At 29.8% G+C, this 8,773-nt stretch overlaps 1 pseudogene; it reads left to right on the forward strand.

Annotated features, from left to right (window-relative positions):
• The first annotated feature begins 5,061 nt into the window (after positions 1–5,061).
• On the forward strand, positions 5,062–8,773 carry LOC108488257 (protein REVEILLE 6-like; annotated as a pseudogene).

The raw sequence follows: 8,773 nt of genomic DNA on the forward strand, positions 1-8,773 counted from the left end.
GTGTTATGATATAGAAAAAAGTAGCATTGGTAACAAGAAAGTGTAAATTCTTTGTAATATAGTAAGTTAATGACATTCCTTTGGTTTAGTTAGAAACCCCACTAATCAAGCACAAAAGGGACAGATGTGTGGTGTTAGCTAATTTATCTTTCATTTCCCACTTCAAATTGCCTACCTTCTCTTTCCCCTTTGAAATTTGGTGTAAACCCTCAAAAAAGATGATGGGTAGGGGAGAGGGCACAACCTGATTTTGATGACACCTAATTGATCAGACACTAATTCTTATGCTTTAATTTGTTCTAAGAATCTGTTTCTTTTATTGGCCAATGCTTAAGTTGTCTAAACATTATCCCACCACTACCTATTACCAAAGCTATTGTCCTTAATAAGGAAGATATCTCTTGATTGGATTGCCATTAACTCAAAAAAGTCTACATTTTAGAAGTGGCAATGGTGGGTTTATTTATTATATAATTTATACTTTATGCTTGTTTAAGTTTAGTTTGATATAAAATATGATTTTTAAATTTATCTTAATTTGTCTATATTTTAAGGACTAAACCTAAATTCGTTTTAAGTTTGCACATATTAATTTTGTAATTTTTTTATAAAATCTTAGTTTTAATTTCATTTAATAGTTTAATATGTTTTTTTTCTTTTATTAAAATTTCAAGTAAAGAAAATTTTAATCATATATCTTTAATATAAATATTAGAGTATTTCTATATATTTTTTGGTAGAAATAACAACTAGAATTACAGAATAAGAACAAAACTCTTAGCTTCTCAGACCATTCTTAAACAGCATACAATCCTCATCTAAAATTCCCCAAGTGATCGTGGGAGATCCTAAAAAATCTTCAGTTTGCTGCAATCACCTAGAGCAGTCCTAGTCATGTGATTTGCTGCTCTGTTGTGCTATCTCCTTACCTGTCTTAGGCGCATGCTGGGGAGTTGGTGAATTAATCGCAGCTTTACAAAGTTGTTGTCCGCTGCACAACCATTTCGAATACTCTATAAGAAGAGCATTATCACTTTCGGCCTCAACTTGGGGAAACCCTTTGTCCCATGCGATAGTGAGCCACACGTATAATGTCCTTACCTACACTTGCAAGACAGACGCAACCCCTTTAGGCTTAGTTTAGATGGACATAGTGTTTACCTCCAGTGAGGTTACAAACAGCGGTGGCGGTGAGATTAGTTACTGTAATGGTGAGATTAGATACTGTAGCAGTGAGATTAGAAACAATGGTAGAGTGTGTGTTTGGATTTCAACGCAGCTGTAGCGGTGAGATGAGAATAAAAAATGACTATTAAGGACATAATATTAGAATTGATATATAATAGAAGTTTTTAAATTATTTTACTTTTAAAATTATTAAAATATGTGAATTTGTAAATTCATTTAATAAAATATTAAAATGTATCTTCCAATATTTTATTATAAATATTTTAATGAATTATATAATCAATTTAAATTATTTATTAGATAAAATGATAATTATTTTTAATTTTTATTGTTAAATGTTATTTTATAACAAGAGTAAACTACAAAAATAGTCACTTTTGTTTGTAAAAGGAGAGAAAATTAATACAATTTTCACTCAAATGCATAATTTAGCCGGATAAAGTATGTATTAACAGATATACTTAAAATCTAGTTGCACTTAAAATCTAGTTTTAGTTCTCAAATATGAAAAATAAAATGATAAGACTTTTAAAATTTTAACTGGTAAAAATAGACCAGTGGAATTTTTAAATTATTTTACTTTTACAAAATTATAAAAAATACGTAAATTTATAAATTCATTTAATAAAATATGTTTATTAAAATGTTTATTTTAATTAATTAATATTAATTTTATAATGGTAATATATATAATTACTATTTAAAAAAATCAGCAGTACAAACATACATTAGATAAAAGGTTAAAATTGTAAAAAACCAGGTTGACTGGGGTTGTTGTTTTTTCATTGGAGCTTCGGTGAGGTGAGGCTTTCCAAACGTGCCTCACCATTGGTGTTCCAAACACCCAAAAACTCCAGCAAAAAGGTTAGTCCATGAATTGCATCCCTTACTATCTCTCTACCTAAGTCAACCAATAAAAGAGGCATTATATTAGGCAGAATTGCAAAAAAAGCCCTCAATCTTTGGGGGCTTTTGGATATATACCCCAAACCTTTTTTTTCTTTTGAAATCGGCCCCTAAAGTAATAGATTTTTTAGATATCAACCAAATTAAAACGGTAACGTCAGCTGTCCATTAGTCAACAGCCGGTCAAAAAAGTTGGTCTACTTGGCCTTCCTGTTAACTGATGACGTGACAAAAAATTAAACAAATTTAATAATCATAAAATAAAAAAAAACCCTAAATCTCCAAACCCCCAAATTTGAAACTGTCTTCCCAATTTCTAAAATCCCCAAATTGTGAAATTCCCTAAATCCCTAACCTCCGAAATCTTCATTGAATCCTTAACAATCTTTAAATCTCTAAATCTTGAAATACCTAAATCGTTAGCATTCCGAAATCTTCTTGAAATCCCTAAAACTATTAGAAACGAAAAAGGTTCAACAATCGTGAGAGTTTCCGCAACCCAAAATCGAAAAGTAGGCGCTTTCTTATTTGGTTTGTTGGAAAAATAAATTTCATTTTTGGTTTGATTCACTATAGGAAAATAGGACTTTAGCGGCGTTTTATCAAAAAACATTGCAAAAATTATAAAAACAGAGCAATAGTGGCGTTTTTGTCAAAACGCCACTAAAAACTGAGCAATAGCGGCGTTTTTTGTTAAAACGCCGCTAAAGACAAGAGCATTAGCGGCGCTTTTGGTAAAACACCGCTAAAGACAAGAGCATTAGCGGCGCTTTTGGTAAAACGCCACTAAAAGTCATGTGGCTCCTAAAATCCTAAACCCAAAAAAAACATAAAACACTAATCTATAACCCCTAAAATAGTAAACCCCTAAACCCTAACAAGCCCTAAACACTAAACTATAACCCCTAAAACCCTAAACGCCGCAATAGGTGCATTTTTAGTGGCGCTAGGTTATAAACGCTGCTAATGTTAAATTATTTTGTTCAAAACTTCGTCGTTTAGCTGTCTTATTTTTTACCCACACCTGATACACTTAACATTTTCCCCGTTTTTCCTTAGTTCTATTTTCTCCTTCTTCCTCATCCTGAATCCCTAAAGTATTATCACCCATTCCCAAATTCGACATCCTAAATCCCTAACGAATTTAATAATAATAAAAAAGTAATTTTAACAATTAAACTTAAATTCAGAAATTTGAAACATAGAGGAATTAAATTCTTAAGAATAGAAATATAATGACTAAATTTTAATTTTGCGAAAAGTACAAATACTTATCTCATATTTTAGCTTTTACATATTAAGTGGTTTAGTATTCAATTTGTTAAAGTATGTTAAGAGAATTACTTTTTCTTTTGTAAGGTTTAACACTCCTATGCGAAAAGATATTATTTAACTCATATATTTATTAAAAGTTTATATAAAAATTAATTGTTATTTTAGTTATAATCATAAAGTTAATTGTGTTTGAGTTTTATTATATATATATATAAATATAAAAATACATTCTTATAACTTAATTTATATGTGAGAGGGTAAGTTAATAATTTCACAACTGAATTAATATACTTGATTAACCCATAACACCAACTTAATAAAAAATAACTATAATTATAAATTTTACTTTCCATTAATATGATTCAACTAAAAATATTTTTAATATTTAATTTATATAGACAAACAATTATTGCACTCAAATTGATATAAATTATAAAATTACAATTAATTTTATTTAAAACTCGATTCAAACAATGGATGTTTTAAATTAGTAAAGTAAAATAATCATACTAGAATATGGCACACTCATTGAATTTTTATGTAACAAAATTAATAAAATTTGATATAATAACCAGTACACCATTATATAAAAATCTAAACAACTAATGCGGACCATACTTAAAAGAATAATGCTTGTATTGCTGTGTCATTTTGTATTGTTTTTAATTCATCGATTCCATTTTATTTCATGGATTATGATTTAAGGGTTGGGGTTTAAGGGTTAGGGGTTAGGGGTTAAGTGTTAGGTTTACTTAAGGATTAGACTTTATATATATTAAATGGTTTAGGATTTAGGCTTTATATATATTAAATGGTTTAGGATTTAAAGTTAAGATTTGTTAAATGATGAAATTTTATACAATCAATTAATACTTTTATATTTAAAATATTAATCTAAACCATTTGATATATTTAAATATTAGATTTAAAAAAACATTGATAAATAGATAAAAATTAATGATTGATATGGATAGGTAACTATCTATTTTGGATAGGACGAATTATAACAAATAAAATAAAATACAAAAACTAAAATCATTCCACACGAACATCTAGCAAAATAGTTATATTTTAGTTATGAAGAAATATCTCTAATGAAATGGAGATTAGATCGGAAAAGAATAATATAAAATTATAATTAACGTCTCAATCTTTAATAGAAATTTGATATGTAAGAGATTGATTGTTTACATTGGATAATTCTAACTTAATAATTAATTAAAGCCATTTAATTATTTGTTTTCTTAGTAAAATATCGATATTTATTTCCAAAATACTTAATTTTTTATTTATAAAAACTAATTTATAAAAAATAGTAATAAAAATATTTTATAAAATCACTTAACTAATAATTTTTAATACAGAAAATAAATTTTTAGCATAACAAAACAGAATCATTTTATTTAAAATAAAATAATTTTTATAGCTTTTTATAAAAACGCAATAAAAATTAATTATAACGGCATTTTTATAAAAACGCCGTAAAAATTATTTCACTTAGCGCAGTTTTATCCCTAAATTTTCCCCTTTTAAAAAGCCTAATTTTTTCCCCTAAAATTGGTATCCTCGAAAAACCCCAATCTCACCCCTCCGTTGCTCTTTTCAATCAAGAAACTGAGATGGCAGTCTTGATTTGGCATCAAATTGCTTCAGTCTTGATTTGGTTTCCAGTTATACTCTGAGATAGAAGAGATGGCAGTGAACCAGACGGCGGCGTTGAAGGTGGGGTTGTGTCTATTGTGGCTTCTGCTATTCGGCTACACGTTCATCTCCCTCCACAATCTCAAAGCTTTGAACTTATTATAAATTTAATTTTAAAAAATGGAAACCCCCCCTTTTTCCTGTTCTTCTCTTCTTTACACTCTATTTTTCATTTGATTCTGTTTTTTGCTTTATATTTTAGGTGCTTACTTTCTATCTCTTGGTGCTGATGTGTTTTTTTTTGGTTCACATTACTCGTCTTAGATTTGATCGTGATTGGAAAAAGATTGAAGCTTTTTTCGGGTCAAAGACAGTGATCCAGGTAATTTAGAAGATGTCTTGATTTCTTTCTGTAACTACTAGGCTATATGTTGTCTTCAACATGTTTCTCTGATTGTTTAATGGATGTGCTTGGCAGATCCGTAGTCATGCACAGAAGTATTTTCTAAAGGTTCAAAAAAATGGGACAAGTGAACATATACCTCCCCCTCGACCAAAAAGGAAAGCAGCTCATCCATGCCCGCAAAAAGCTCCCAAAACTGGTCAGTATCATCTATATCTTTTTTCTGGGTAGTTCTTGATCTTGAATTGACCCTTGGTTATTTTTGCATCTATATAGCTTCTGTTGTACCCCAAGTTGCTGGACCATATCAATCTTCATCTGCTTTGCATGAACCTGGTTATACATACAGAGGAGATTCATCATCAACTCCTGGAAATCCAATTGCCACTGCATCTTTGTCTTCCTAGAGTTACAACTCTGTGCCGCCTGTCACTGTGTCTCAAGTGACTAAAGGTTTTTAATTGTTTCTGCACTGCTCTTACCTCATATTTCTTCTCAAATATTAAAAGTATAACATATGGTCATGTATTTTGTAGATGATGCAGTGTTAGCTGGACTAACTATTGTGCATAATTCTTGTTATAGTAGCAGTAGTGAAAGTATTCCAGAACTTGGTCATTTGGTGAAACAATTGATCGAGGAGATCACTGGAAGCAATCTAGAGGTTAGCATATTATTTCTACTTTGAGCTTGATGATAGGACTATTGGACCATGTTACCATATCACATGTCTAGAGGAAACATGTTTCTTTATTCATGCAATTTCTAAAAAATAATAGCATCTATATTGAAGCTTCATATAGCATTTTTAATCATCTACTATGACTTGCCTCAACTAGGATTTTAATGCCTACTTGTGATTACTGAATTAAGTGCTTGTCATCAAAAGATAAGTCTGATTTGTTTGACATATTCACTTACTTATTTTCCCATCAATTTAAGGTCTGTTTATTGTTAGAAAAAGATTCATGTTTCTCCATTTGCAAGAAAATGATCATCTTGTCTCATATGCTTACATGAAGAATTCTAGCTGCCTTATGATGAAGAAACAACATATTTGACTCTGGGATTTTTTGGATTGTATTCTTCCCTTAATTCTGCTTTTCTTTTTGCTGTAAACATTGATAATGTTATGACCTACTAGGTTATTCTGAATTCTGTTACTGCTGTTTTTAGTTTTTCCAATATTTATAGTACTGAAAATAAACATGTTACTTGTGGACTTTGAATTGCCTAGTTTAAACAGCAAAATGCTTGAATGGGAATTATTTATTTGCTTTTTTTGTTGTTGATTGAGCACTGGGTTGTCAAGAACACGTGATAATCAGTGTCTTCTTGAGTAGTTCCTGTCATCACATCCTTAAGTTTCCTTTGTCCCATTGATGATAAGTGTGCTTTCTATACTGTGCGGTTTTGCCAGATTTTGCTGAGGTGTACAGCTTCATTGGCAGTGTCTTTGATCCTGGTACAAGTGGGCACTTGCAGAAGTTGAAGCAGATGGACCCAATAAATTTGGAAACTGTATGTCATCCAAATGATATTAATAATTTTATTTTATTTCAATTGGGTGTGTGTGTGTGTGTGGAGGAGATTGAAGTGTCATATGTTTACTTAAAATCCTATGGTCAACTCAAGCTGCTTTATTTGCCTCTTTGCAGGTGTTATTGTTAATGAGAAATCTCTCTGTCAATTTGACGAGCCCTGATTTTGAGGATCATGTAAATTCTTGTTCCTTGTCTTGAGAATGTTTTTATATCCACTGTTGGCTCATACATACTATATTTTATATTATGATTCAATTTTTCATGTTTGAATCTGAACTGATTACTGTTATTTCCTATCTTTGTTTTAGTTTCTTATAATGCCATCCTGTGATATTGCTTTAGAGTTTTGCATATCTATTCTGTTCTTCTCCACATTGGAGGTCTATACTTCATTGAATTAATTCCAAAAGAGTTCAAGACTTATCAGAAGTCTGACTTTTACTTTTTAGATGAGAACTTCATTAAAATTGTTTGTACCTTGATAAATTTCAGATCTGGGAGGCTTCTTTCAGCTGTCCATCATGGTTTTCATCTGGTCCTAGGAATTTGATTAAGCGTATTCTTGATCCCAACCCTCTTACGTAAGTTTCAAATTCAATTCATCCTCTGAAAATTTGTGATTGCATGCAATCTTTGATCACAGTATAAGCTTTAGCGCGTGCATTTTGGTTGAAATTCTGCATGTTCTTTTTGAGAGCGTATAACTGTTCTTGAAATTTTACAAGATGAATGATTCAAGAAAGGGTACAAGCCACCAAAATTTGAGCAAGATGAGGATGTAAATCTTGATGATAACATCTTATATTTTACATGGTTATGATTTAAGTCCTTATTTCATTGATATCTTTATATTTAATCTAATTTTTATTATTTATTTTAGTTTTGATTCTAAATTTTTATTTTTATTTTAATATTTTTAGTTAAAATTTTAATAGAAAATTTTATATTTATATCATGGATATTATTCTTCTCAATATTTTGATAATGAATTTTAAATTTTTATATTTGTCATGAATTTTATAATATTTTATTTTTTTAAAATTTCATTACCTTTCGCGGCGTTTGTGGGAAAAGCGCCGTTAAAGGTCAATTTTGCTGCAGTGATTTGTTGGTTATTTTTTATTTACTATTGCAATTTTAGTGCGACAATGTAGGGTTTGTTTTGTCGATTTTTTATGCGATAGTGGTCTTGATGTTGTTGATAAAACTATTGTAAAAATTGTAAATGGTTAATTGTGATTTATTGTTGCAATTTCAGTCCCAACACTATCGGTTTGTTTTGTCGATTTTTTATGCGACAGTGGTCCCAATGATGTTGATTTCTATTACCCAATCAAAAAAGATGTTAAAATTGTAGACATATGTTCCTGTTTTGTATAGTATTCAAAGAAGTGGTCCCGATGTAGGTAGTGAGTTTTGTTTTATTATTTTTTAAAGTTTTTTGCTTAGAAAAATGTTTGTTTATTCAAAGGAAATTGTTTTTGCTCAAAAAGATGTTAAAATTGTAGACTTCTGTTATTGCTTTGTTTGTTTTTTAATGTTTTTTGCTTACAATGTATTACTGTTTTTTGTAGATGTCAACAGATGATGAATATTATATTATTTTGCATGTGGATGGGCACTTTGTAAAGGACTCATATGTTAGATATGTAGGTGGGGAAGTGATTAGGCTTAAAGAGGACCCAAACACAATATCTTATTTTGAATTATGTAAAATAGTCAAAATTGGGTTAGGGTTTAACACTGTATTGTTAATCTATTTTCATGAGCCTGGTACAGTAGGGTTACAAAATAATCTAAGGGTGATTTATGATAA

The sequence above is a fragment of the Gossypium arboreum genome, chromosome 10, assembly GCF_025698485.1.
Source record: "Gossypium arboreum isolate Shixiya-1 chromosome 10, ASM2569848v2, whole genome shotgun sequence".
Taxonomy (NCBI): Eukaryota; Viridiplantae; Streptophyta; class Magnoliopsida; order Malvales; family Malvaceae; genus Gossypium; species Gossypium arboreum.